The following is a 12,267-nucleotide window of genomic DNA, read 5'->3' on the forward strand; positions in this document are numbered from 1 at the left end:
CAGTTTAGATGTTGAAGCCATGAGATGATAAGATAAAGAGTATACAATATAAGAATCAAATTAATTATTCCAACCATGTCTTGGTTAATGAACCCAGACACAAAACACTAATGCCTGCAGACCTGAAGCTTCAATCTATATGTGATCTGTGCAGCTCCACAGAATCACAGGATGGTTGAGGTTGGAAGGTTTCGCTGGAGATAATTTAGTGCAACGCTCAAAGTAGAGTGAACTAGAGCAGATTGCTCTAGTTGTTTTTTTAATATCTCCAAGGACAGAGACAGCTAGCGTCTCTGGGAAACGTGTTCCAGTGTTTCCAATGTCACATGCTCCCCCCAAGTCATTTATACACATTGATGAGCTTCCCCCCCAAGTCTGCTCTTTTCCAGGCTAGAAAGTTCCAACCTTTTCAGCCGCTCCTCAGATGATAGGTGCTCCAAACCCTTAATCATCTTCATGGACCTTCCCTGGGCTCACTCAAGTATGACTATGTCTTTATTGCACTGAGGAACCGAGAACTAGACACACCACTGGTTTCACCAGGCAGGAAGGATCACCGCCCTCCACTTGCTTGTGACATTGCTCTTCCTAATGCAGCTCGGGATGCTGTTGGCCTTCTTTAATGCAACAATGCATTTCGGGCACATGGCTATGTTGGCAGCCACTGTGACCCCAAGTCCTTGGGCTCCTGTTTGCTCCTTTCTTCCATCTGTTAGTGCCCTGAATAGCAGTATAACTGTGTGGCATTATCAACCACCTGTCCCAGTTTTGTATTGTCTGCAGACTTGCTAAGGGTGCACTATCCCATCACCCTGGTTGTTAATGAAGATGTTAAATAGTATTGGCCCAAATATCAACCCCTGGAGCACATCACTAATGACTAGCCTCCAGCTGGACTTCATGCCACTGCTCACAACTGTTTGAGGATGGCAGTTGAGCCAGATTTCATTCCACCTCATTGTCCACTTATCTAATCTGTGCTTTATCAGGTTGTTAATAAGGATGTTATGGGAGACAGTGACAGGTTTGTCCCCAGCCTCTTGCTGTAGAGAAGTGACATTTAGGATTCCTAGTGATACAGCTGGGGATGGATGGAATTGATATGAGGGATGGGTGAAGGTCTTAGTTTTACAATATTGCCCCAAAGTTATTAATCTAGCACCTTCAAATTTTTGCCCATGTGACTGTGAAACCAAAATGAATTAAACTGGTAGTTATATCAGTTAAATAAGAGTTATTATGATGATCTTATAAACAAAGTACCCCCTTACTGCAAAGCTCGAGGCACTGCAGGAGTTCATAAACACACAAGTACAACAGAGTAAGTGCATGATAAAAACAATCTACTTCATTAAAATTTCAAGTTCACTTACATTTTTATATATTATATATTACATATTATATATTATATTACATAATAAAATATACTTTATTATATAGAATCATAGAATAAGTTAGGTTGGAAAAGACCTTTAAGATCGTCAAGTCCAACCATAAACCTAGCACTACCAAGTCCCATTAAACCATGTTGCTAAGTGCCACATCTACACATCTCCAGGGATGGAGACCCAATCACTTTCCTGGGCAGCCTGTTCCAATGCTTCACCCTTTCAGTGAAGAAATATTTCCTAATATCCAACCTAAACCTGCCCTGGTGCAACTTGAGGCCATTTCTTCTTGTCCTATCACTTGTTACTTGGGAGAAGAGACTGACCCCCACGCGCTACAACCTCCTTTCAGGTAGTTCCAGACAGCAATAAGGTCTCTCCTCAGCCTCCTCTTCTCCAAACTAAACAACCCCAGCTCCCGCAGCTGCGTCTCATAAGACTCGTTCTTTAGGCCCTTCACTAGCATCGCTGCCTTTCTCTGCACACAGTCCAGCACCTCAATGTCCTTCTTGTAGTGAGGGGCCCAAAACTGAACACAGTACTTGAGCTGCGGCCTCACCAGTGCCGAGTACAGGGGTACTATCACCTCCCTGGTCCTGCTGGCCACACTATTCCTGATACAAGCCAGGATGCCATTGGCCTTCTTGGCCACCTGGGCACATTGCCAGCTCATATTCAGCCAGCTGTTGACCAACACCCCCAGGTCCTTTGCAACCGGGCAGCTCTCCAGACACTCCTCCCCCAGCCTGTAGCATTCAATGGGGTGGTTGTGACCCAAGCGCAGGACCCAGCACTTAGCCTTATTGAATCTCATACAGTTGGCCTCAGCCCATCGATCCAGCCTGTCCAGGTCCCTCTGTAGGGCCTTCCTACCCTCCAGCAGATCAACACTTCCACCCAACTTGGTGTCATCTGCAAACTTACTGAGGGTGCACTCGATCCCCTCATCCAGATAGTTGATAAAGATATTAAACAGGACTGGCCCCAATACTGAGTTCTGGGGAACACCACTTGTGACCAGCCACCAACTGGATTGAACTCCATTCACCACAACTCTTTGGGCCCAGCCAGCCAGCCAGCCAGCTTTTTTACCCAGAGAAGAGTATACTCGTCCAAGCCGTGAGCAGCCAGCTTCTCCAGGAGAATGCTGTGGGAGACAGTGTCAAAGGCCGTACTAAAGTCCAAGTAGACAACATCCACAGCCTTCCCCTCATCCACTAAGCAGGTCACCTTGTCATACAAGGAGATCATGTTGGTCAAGCAGGACCTGCCTTTCATAAACCTGTGCTGACTGGGCCTGATCCCCTGGCTGTGCCATACATGCCGCATGACGGCACTCAAAAAGATCTGCTCCATGACCTTCCCTGGCACCAAGGTCAGGCTGACAGGCCTGTAGTTCCCCGGATCCTCCTTCTGGCCCTTCTTGTAGATGGGTGTCACATTTGATAACTTCCAGTCAACTGGGACCTCCGCGGTTAGCCAGGACTGTTGATAGATGATGGAGAGTGGCTTGGTGAGGACCTCTGCCAGCTCCCTCAGTACGCTTGGATGGATCCCATACAGCCCCATGGACTTGTGTGTGTCTGAGGGGTGTAGCAGGTCACTAACCATGTCCCTTTGGATTATAATTTATAATATACTATATATATTTTTTTTTTTTTTATATATATAATTAAAACCTCCAGTGTAAATGGCAATGTAAATACTGGTGAACAGGATATAGAAAGTCACAAACAAAATCTTTGTGGCTTGGGCCTGTCACCCACATTATGTATTCAATCAATTACAGGATTGCTTTCTATTTCTATGCTGAAGTGCTTTCATCTGCACTGTCACTGAGTAACTTGAAGTTGCATGAGTAAACCTGCCAGTGTGATACATAGACCACAGCAGAACATGCACACCAGGATGACCCTCTCTGGAGGCCCAATCCAAAATCCAGTGCAATCAGCAAAAGGATTCCTAAAAGTGTTTGGATTAGACTCCTTTGAGGTACTTGGTCTGTAATATATGATGTCATGTTTGTGGTGACAGAGGAGAAATTAGTTTTTCCTTTGAACATTTTTTATTCACTGTAGGTGGCACCACACAGCATTTTTCATTCAGGGCAGGAATCAACTTCAGCAGTTTTATTATTACAGCGTACACAGTTTTCCATAGAACTCCAATACCTTCACAGTAAAAGAAAATTAGGTTTCCCACAACTGGTTACAGCTGTGTGAAACTCAGCACTTTCTATTCAGACACTAGTGCCAAATCCTTTCTATAGTTAAACACACAACCGTGAGATTTTCTTAGTATTTTAAGTTCCTGGTTTAATGTAAATAATAAAAAAACAAACAAACAAACAAACAAAAAAAACCCTGCCTATGAATTTCCCATGATTTTATGCCCAAACTATTAATCAGTTATTTAGGCATATATATATATTAGCTAAATCTGACCCACATTTGAAATTAGCAATTAAAACTTTGCAGAGTCTTATAGCTGGGTTTGTTCTTCTGTGGAACAATACTGCTTTGGCACTTCTGTATCTAACTTTCCAGGAGCAAGAAACTCTGCAGGCCTTACTGGTAGTACACTAGATCAAGCTGAAAATGGTCATTGGTGTCAGATGAAAAACTATGTTCACCAAGTGCTAACCTAGGAAATCTGATACTTGTGAAACTTTGGCAAGCTATTTTGAACTAGTAACAAAAACCTACATAGAGCTGCAAAGTCTTACTTTGAAGAGTCTGTCTTTCCTTCAAATACACACACAAAGTCCATCTGTCCTCTCTTTCCCACCCTCTTCCTCCTCTTCCTTCCTTTAGTGAGTAAATATTCATAATCACATTCTCCCTTAGAATATATTGTCTCTCACACTTTCTCTCATACCAAAAGTTTCATACTGGCAGGAAAGCCTTCATACTGAATGCATAGCTCTATTCTAACCCAATGTGGCTGTGTCTTACATGGCCCAGTAGCCAGTTATGTATTTTTTAAAAAATATCCCTAATGTGATCAGATGTTATGAAGCGATAAATGGATCAATTTTGTATTAGGGAATAATGTTGTGGAATAGAGATATACCATTGAGTTACATAACAAATCATAAAATTCTCAAACAGTAGCTGCTGTACAGGAAGGCCCAAGCCGTTGTTGATGACAGCTGAGATATTGCTGTTGACTTTGTTTTCTGCAGCGACTTAAGCAAACTTAAACTATATAAATGTGCAGACTGATTGATTTCCTGTTAAGGCAGTACAGTTAAAATGTCTTTAAAAAATCAGCTAAAATATTCAGCTAAAATGCTGATCATAATACTGTTAACCTATGAAAATCTACAGAAAACCAACACAACCTATGACCATACAAAATGGGATACGTGTTAATTTTTGGCTTCATTCCCCAAAGCTAAAGGGTTAATAGCGTAAGCATAATGCAAAAAAAGAATTTATTTCTCATTATATTTGATAAAACAAATTGTTATTTCATGCTGATTCTTCTAGCATTTCTGAACTTTCCTGATTTTTTTATTAAAGATATAAAATGTAAATGCTTTAATATTGTTTTTATTTGAAGATCTCTTACCTTCCTTTTCCCAAAAATCTCTACTTTGCTTCTGCCAAATGGATATCACCACTAGCTTTTCAAAAGCCACCTTTAGTGTCACTCTATTTGCATCTTGATTCATCTAATTTTTGCATTAACAGTAACAATATGGATTAAGAGTATTATTTTATGCTTTTTATGTTCCAAATCAGCCTTTTTTCTGTGCATGTCCTGGCAGGAGTAGAAACGTTAGATGTTGTGTCTGCCAAGGAGTTAATAAGATTTGAATTCCATTTTTAAGTGGTTCTAATGATTTGATGCTTTGATATTTAGAGAAGTGTCTAGTACAAAGCAAATGTTTACCAATTATTACTTTGAAGCTTCATTAGATTTACTAATTCACTGCTGTGATCTGGAGGAATTTGTTCAGGTGTTAACTTCATTTTGTATCTTGTCTTTTTAGTCATGTAGTCAAACTATGTTTTAGAAGACTGCACTTTCTGAATTAACAAAAAAAGGGAGATAGATAGAAATCAATAGAAATAATGAGACTAATAAGAATTTTTGTGACATAAGCCTAGTTCAGCTTTTCAATGGTATTTCAATGTAAAATGTGTGAAAATAAAAAAAAAATTAGAGCTGAATGTTAACAAGAATGATGCATTAAATAATGAATTCACGACAATATTTGGTTCACTTCTGAAAAGAAAAAGAGTTCTATCTGTACAGTTAGACAAAATAATGTGTAGAGAAATTGATTTGTAGCTTAAAAGTAAAGTATTATTTCAAAAGAGGGAGAGATCTCTTTCCTAAAGCCAGGTTCAGTGAGGCACTTAATCCCTTGCATAATTTTCAGCTCATGATTAGTTCTGCTGTTGTTGAGTGATTGCAGAATCATATGACTGAAGTTCAAACACAGGATTATGTATATTTTTGGTGAATAAAAATCCATCTTTCTGGTTTTTCCTTTAAAATAATACTCAAGTAAGACATTAGTACTCAAGTAAGACTTTAATCTTACTCTTCTTTTGTACCAAATTAGGAAGTTTGTTGATAAAGTAAGCCTTGCTCATTATGAATTTTACCCAGAAAAATATTTTTTTTCCTAAAATTACAGCCCTTTTAAAACTAAACATCCTAAAATACATTCTAGTTTCTCATGAATTACCAAACCCAAAGGTGACTTATCAGTCTTTCTGGCATCGTGATATATTCTTGTGTTTTCTAACATAAAGTTCATAAGTAAATAGAGTGTGCAAACACTCAAATAATTTGTGGGATTGGTAGAGAACTACTTTTCATAAACAGAATTATACTGCAAATGAATTTTCTTAACAAACCATTCTAAATAAGTAACTACAAGAAATATAACAGTTTGGAAATCATTTTTCCACAAAATATTCCATTAAAGAAAGAAAAATATAATATATTTCATGTTCTTTTTTTTTTCTATATATATTCTTCTTGCAAATATATTGATACAAGATTTACAAAATAATCTGTCTTATTTTTAAACAGGTAGCTATCAAGTGGACGGTGAAATTCTTTCCGAAGTTTCTTTTTATTTAAGAGTACAAGTTAGAAATTAAATGCATACCATCTTCTTACAAGAAACCCAGATTCTTCATGCTCTAATTATTTTAATGAAGATTTTCCATTACTACCTGCCTTGCATTTTTGTTTTTCATTTTCATTCACTTTATCTTGCTACAGAGATTTCTTATCTGTTGCTGCACTTATACAAGCTAATAAACCTGTTCATTCGTAGCCTTTAGACTGATTTTCTCCTTTACTGATTTTGTATAAATATATAGGACTATATGGATATGGCTTAGATGGATACAGCATAAAATTTCGGAGGCTTGGCTGTTTGTGTTTTCCAGGCAAAGCCACTACTGCTGCAAAGCAAAAAGAACAAAGAAACTTCCTTTAAAATTGACATACCCCTCAAAAAGTCATAGTGGCTTTATTTTTAAAATGCGGGTGAAAAAAAAAAAAAAAAAGGACAAACCAAGATTCCTCTTTCTATCATAGTTTATAAATTTTATATTAAACAATCAAAAGATAGAAATTATCCTGAAAGTAGTCCTGTGTTTCTCACTTCCTTAATAGAAGCTAAATTGAAAAATAGGAAATATGGCTTTGAACATTCGCAGGCTGAAAACAGCCTAGATCTTATACTTCCAACTTCCAGAGAGGGTTCAAAACCTCTGAACTATTACATAAAATGTAGGTGGTGCCGTGAACATTGACATAATGGCTCTTTCAGCAGCCATATGTTGGAACGGATGAAAAACAAGCTCAAGCTATGTTCCATTCCTTGAAATCCTAAACTGAAAAAATTGTGTCTCTGCAATCCTGGTTTAGGCACCTAAACTCTAAGAGAATTTCCTGTTAGCTATCTGGCTGCTTTCTACTCAGCGTTAACATGGTTTTGAGACTGTTCTGCAAAGGGTCCTGATTATTTACACACACTGTGCAGTAAACCCAGGCACGTAGCTTCAGGTTTTGCATTGTTCTTTATGGACCAAGCAGATAGTAAGGTGCTTGCAAGTGCCTAGGCCTTTTATTGCCTCTAATTGCTGAGGGCCTTTTGAGGATGCTATTTTGTAACAAAAAATCATTTGATTGTGTCCCTTGGTATTTTATAAGGACATTTTCTCCAAAATTCAGGTCTCTCTCAGTCCTGCATGGAAACACTTTTCTATCAATCTGATAAAAATCTTGTGCCACTTACTGAGAAAGCTCTTGCTTCACCTCCCACACTAGTATCACAGGTCATTAATTGTCAAATCTTTCTGAGGCTAAAGTCTAGAACAGTTGTAGTCACTAGTACTTTTTCTTTCAACCTTCAAAAATAACTTTCCTTCCCCTTGAAAACAATATACAAACACAAAAATCCTTTAATGACATCTTCTTCTGAAAGCCACCCAGGCAGCGCAAGGTTGGAGTAAGTCCTGTAAGCAGCTTCACTGTGCCTAGCAAGGCACCTGCAGGAGCACTAACAAGAGATGCCATTAAGCACTCCACAGAACTCATAAGTATTCAGACCCCCTTTGAAGAAGTTGACAATGTTGAATGTAAAGCCCAGGCTAACATTTTTGTTTGTCATCCCAAACTGGGGAATTTTTGAATGCAAAATCACTATGATGTCTGGTGCTTAGAATAATGAAATGCTGATGGCTGAGAGTCTAAATAACCAAAATGCTTTCTGTGCTTTCTCTTTATGTTACTGGTCTGTTGTTAATTTACAGATTGTCAGTGACAATCTAAAAGATGTTTGTTAGTCATTTTGGCTGTACAGTTATGCTTTAAGTCTCAAACTTAAACTTATATTGGAAAACATTTTTTCAAATTACATTTGTAGGAAGTGGGAAAAGAAACACAAAACATAAATACCTGTTATTTACCATTACTTCATTTATTTAGTATACATGCTTTGTTCAAAACGTTGAATTCATTATACAAGCAAAAAATTTCTTCAGGTAAGATACACCTACACAGATGTTACTGTATAACTGATGGGAGACAAACCTGGACAAGTTCAAATACTGCTAGCAACAACTCACATGACTGGGGAATTGTGATGGACGGTTATAGGCTGTTTCGCAAAGACAGGTAGGGAAAAAGAGGTGGAGGAGTCGCACTCTATATTAAGGAAAACCTCGAATGTATCAAAGTCAACTACGGTGATTGTGAGTGCTCTATTGAATGCCTCTGGGTTAAAATCAGAGGGGTCATCTCCAAGCAGGACTTTACAGTGAGCATCTGCTACCGACCTCCAAATCATGACGATAAAGCCGATGAAGCAATATTTGGGACACTAAGGCAAGCTTCTGGTCACAGAACCTGGTTCTCATGGGTGACTTCAACTACCCAGACATTTGCTGGAAGAACAATACAGCAGCTTGCATGTCATCCATCAAGTTCCTGGAATGCGTAGAGGACTGTTTCCTCTTACAAATGTTAGATGTGCCACCCAGGAAGGAGGCACTACTGGACCTGCTATTCACAAACCAAGAAAACCTGCTTTGTAATATCTCGGTCAGTAACAACCTTGGCTGCAGTGATCACAATATTGTGGAGTTCGGGATCTGGCTGAGCATGCTGAAGGTTAGCACCAAGACAAGGGTTCTAGATTTTAGAAGAGCAAACTTCAGCTCGCTCAGAGCTCAGTTGGGAGGGATTTTGTGGGAAGTTTCCATGGAGGATAAAGGATCCAGTGAGTGCTGGGAGTTCTTCAAGAATGCTCTCTTGGAAGCACAAAACCAGTTTATCCCCTATAAAAGAAAGGGAAGTAAGCGGAGCAAGAGGCCCCCTTGGCTCAACCACGAGCTCCTGGGTTTGCTTAAAACCAAAAGAGACGAGTACCAGAGATGGAGAAGTGGAATATTGTCCACCGAGACTTACAAGGGCATTGCCAGAGTGTACAGAGATGCAGTTAGAAAGACAAAAGCTCAACTTGAATTGGAACTGGCCAGAGACGTCAAAAATAACAAGAAAGGGTTCTTCCGGTATGTAAGTTGCAAGCAGAAACAGAAGGAAAACATAGGCCCACTGTTAAACAGTAGAGGTGAATCAGTCACCAACAATGCTGAAAAGGCAGAGGTTCTCAACACCGTCTTCACCTCTGTCTTTACCAACACTGTTGGATCCCAAGCGCTGGGAACAAAAATCCAGGAGGATCCAAACATAGACCCACCATCAGTGATGAAGGAGTTAGTATGTGAATTATTACAGAAGCTTGACCCCTACAAATCAATGGGCCCTGACGCCATCCACCCAAGGGTGTTGAGAGAGCTGGCTGATGTCATTGTGGGGCCACTCTCTATAATCTTCGAGAAGTTGTGGAGATTGGGGGATGTCCCAGAGGACTGGAGGAAGGCAAATGTTACCCCTATCTACAAGAAGGGCTCAAGGGAGGATCCGGGTAATTATAGGCCCATCAGTCTTACTTCAATCCCCGGGAAAGTTATGGAATGGATCCTCCTGGGGGCCATCACGAGTCAAATGAAGCACGTGATTGGGAAAAGCCAACACAGCTTCACGAAGGACAGATCGTGCCTGACAAATCTGGTGGCCTTCTATGATAAAGTGACCTGCTTGGTTGACATGGGGCTAGTGATCGACATTGTCTACTTGGACTTCTCCAAGGCCTTCGATATGGTTTCCCACGGCCTCCTTCTGGAGAAACTGATGCGTTACGGCCTGGACAAGTGGTCTGTGCAGTGGGTGAGGAATTGGCTGATGGGCCGCACCCAAAGGGTGGTGGTAAACAGCTCTTTTTCAAACTGGCAACCTGTCACAAGTGGGGTCCCCCAGGGATCGATACGGGGCCCAACGCTATTCAATATCTTCATAAGTGACCTAGATAACGGGATCAAATGTAGCCTGATGAAGTTTGCAGATGACACCAAATTGAGTGGGGAAGTAGACACTCTGGAAGGGAGAGCCACCCTGCAGGAAGATCTGGATAGGCTGGAAGAGGGGGCTAACAAGAACCTTATGAAGTTTAACAAGTGTAAGGTCTTGCACCTGGGAAAACGTAATCCAGGAGTGCAGCTCAGACGAGCATCCCCCTGGCTAGAGAGCAGCTCTGTGGAAAGGGACCTGGGGGTCCTGGTGGACAGGAAGCTCAATATGAGCGAGCAGTGTGCTGCTGCGGCCAAGAAGGCCAATAGGATGCTGGGTTGCATCCAAAAGGGCATCACCAGCAGAGATAAAGAAGTCATTATCCCACTCTACTCAGCGCTTGTCAGGCCACACCTGGAATACTGTGTACAGTTCTGGTCCCCGTTATACAAAAAAGATGTGGACAGGCTGGAGGGGGACCAGAGAAGGGCCACCAAGATGATCAAGGGTCTGGGAAGCCTGCCGTATGAGAATAGGCTGAGAGAGCTGGGTTTGTTCAGCCTTGAGAAAAGGAGGCTTAGAGGTGATCTCATCACCATGTACCAGCACTTAAAGGGGAGCTACAAAGAAGATGGAGACTCCCTTTTTACAAGGAGTCACACGGTGAGGACAAGGGGTAATGGGTACAAGTTACTCCCAGGGAGATTCCGATTGGACACGAGAGGTAAATTTTTCACAATGAGAAGGGTCAATCATTGGAATAATCTCCCCAGGGAAGTGGTTGACTCCGCTATTCTAAACATGCTTAAGACTCAGCTGGACATGGTGCTGGGCCATCTCATCTAGATTGTGCTAGAAAGGTTGGACCAGATGATCCTTGAGGTCCCTTCCAACCTGGTATTCTATGATTCTATGATACAAATGGCTTTAAGTGTCAGCAAAGACATAATTAAGCTGAATATTAAGAAGATCTTCACAGCTCTGAGTACAGTTAATCAATGAAATGGGTTCTCGGAAAAGCTGATGTTTGACATCAGCTTTCAGTCCTATATTTTTGGGTCCAAGAAGAATGTAATTAATACCCTACTGAAGGTGGTAGAGACCAGCCTTCTGAACCTTGATGTGGACAGTAACTATCCATTAACCGACTGCCTCTGAAGCCTTTTGGGGAGCTGCTGTGCTGTAACCCTGCTGGGGATGGGGACGGGGAGAGTTAATTCACAAGGTGAGATAATTTTATGTCATTTATAGGAAGAAGGATTGCTAATAGGAAGGTGGTGATGGTGTGTTCACCAGTGATACAGTGCACAGTTGCATGGCAGTTACAGTATGAATCCTTGGGCTCTTCCTTAATAAGAGGAAATGTAATCCTCCACAAGAAGAAATTTTATGCTACTGCGTTTTAGCAGTATGAATGCCTTGGTCTTCAGAGCATTCACTATGAGCCTATAATGCTTTAGCCATAGTTACAAACTTTAATTGCTTCATCTCCTGGTTTTATAAACGCTGGTCTTGTGACAGCAAAATGATCAAACTCTGAGGTTTCGCTTTCTGCATGGTGGTGAAGCTGACAGAGTGAGCCACAGACAGGCTGCTGTCATCTGAGCAGGTCTGCTAATTTGGGGTTGTTGGAAAGGGACAGGAGACATCCAGTGGACATTGAATTATGCTTGCTTTGACAGCACATATGCTAAAATTGGAACAATACAGAGAAGATTAGCTTGGCCACAGTGCAAGGATGACACGCAAATTCACAAAGCGTTCTATATTTTAGGGAAGTGGTCACGGCACCAAGCCTGTCAGAGTTCAAGGAGCATCTGGATGACACTCTTAATCATAAGGTTTAGTGTTAGGTAGTCCTGTGAGGAACAGGGAGTTGGAATCGATGATGCTTATGAGTCCCTTCCAACTTGAGATATTCTATTCTACTTAATATAGAAATAGCTATTTATTATATGCATATTCAGTGCCTAGTGGAATGTGGCCATTTGTA

The 12,267-nt window shown here is 40.8% G+C and overlaps 1 non-coding gene across 1 annotated transcript; it reads left to right on the forward strand.

Moving 5' to 3' along the window:
• Positions 1-11,940: 11,940 nt before the first annotated feature.
• Positions 11,941-12,047, forward strand: LOC148057461 (U6 spliceosomal RNA). Its single transcript, XR_015700197.1, has one exon. It is a non-coding gene; the product is annotated as a U6 spliceosomal RNA (small nuclear RNA).
• Positions 12,048-12,267: the final 220 nt, after the last annotated feature.

The sequence above is a fragment of the Nipponia nippon genome, unplaced genomic scaffold (genome assembly GCF_047370975.1).
Source record: "Nipponia nippon isolate SJK-2023a ecotype South Korea unplaced genomic scaffold, ASM4737097v1 scaffold_1, whole genome shotgun sequence".
NCBI lineage: Eukaryota > Metazoa > Chordata > Aves > Pelecaniformes > Threskiornithidae > Nipponia > Nipponia nippon.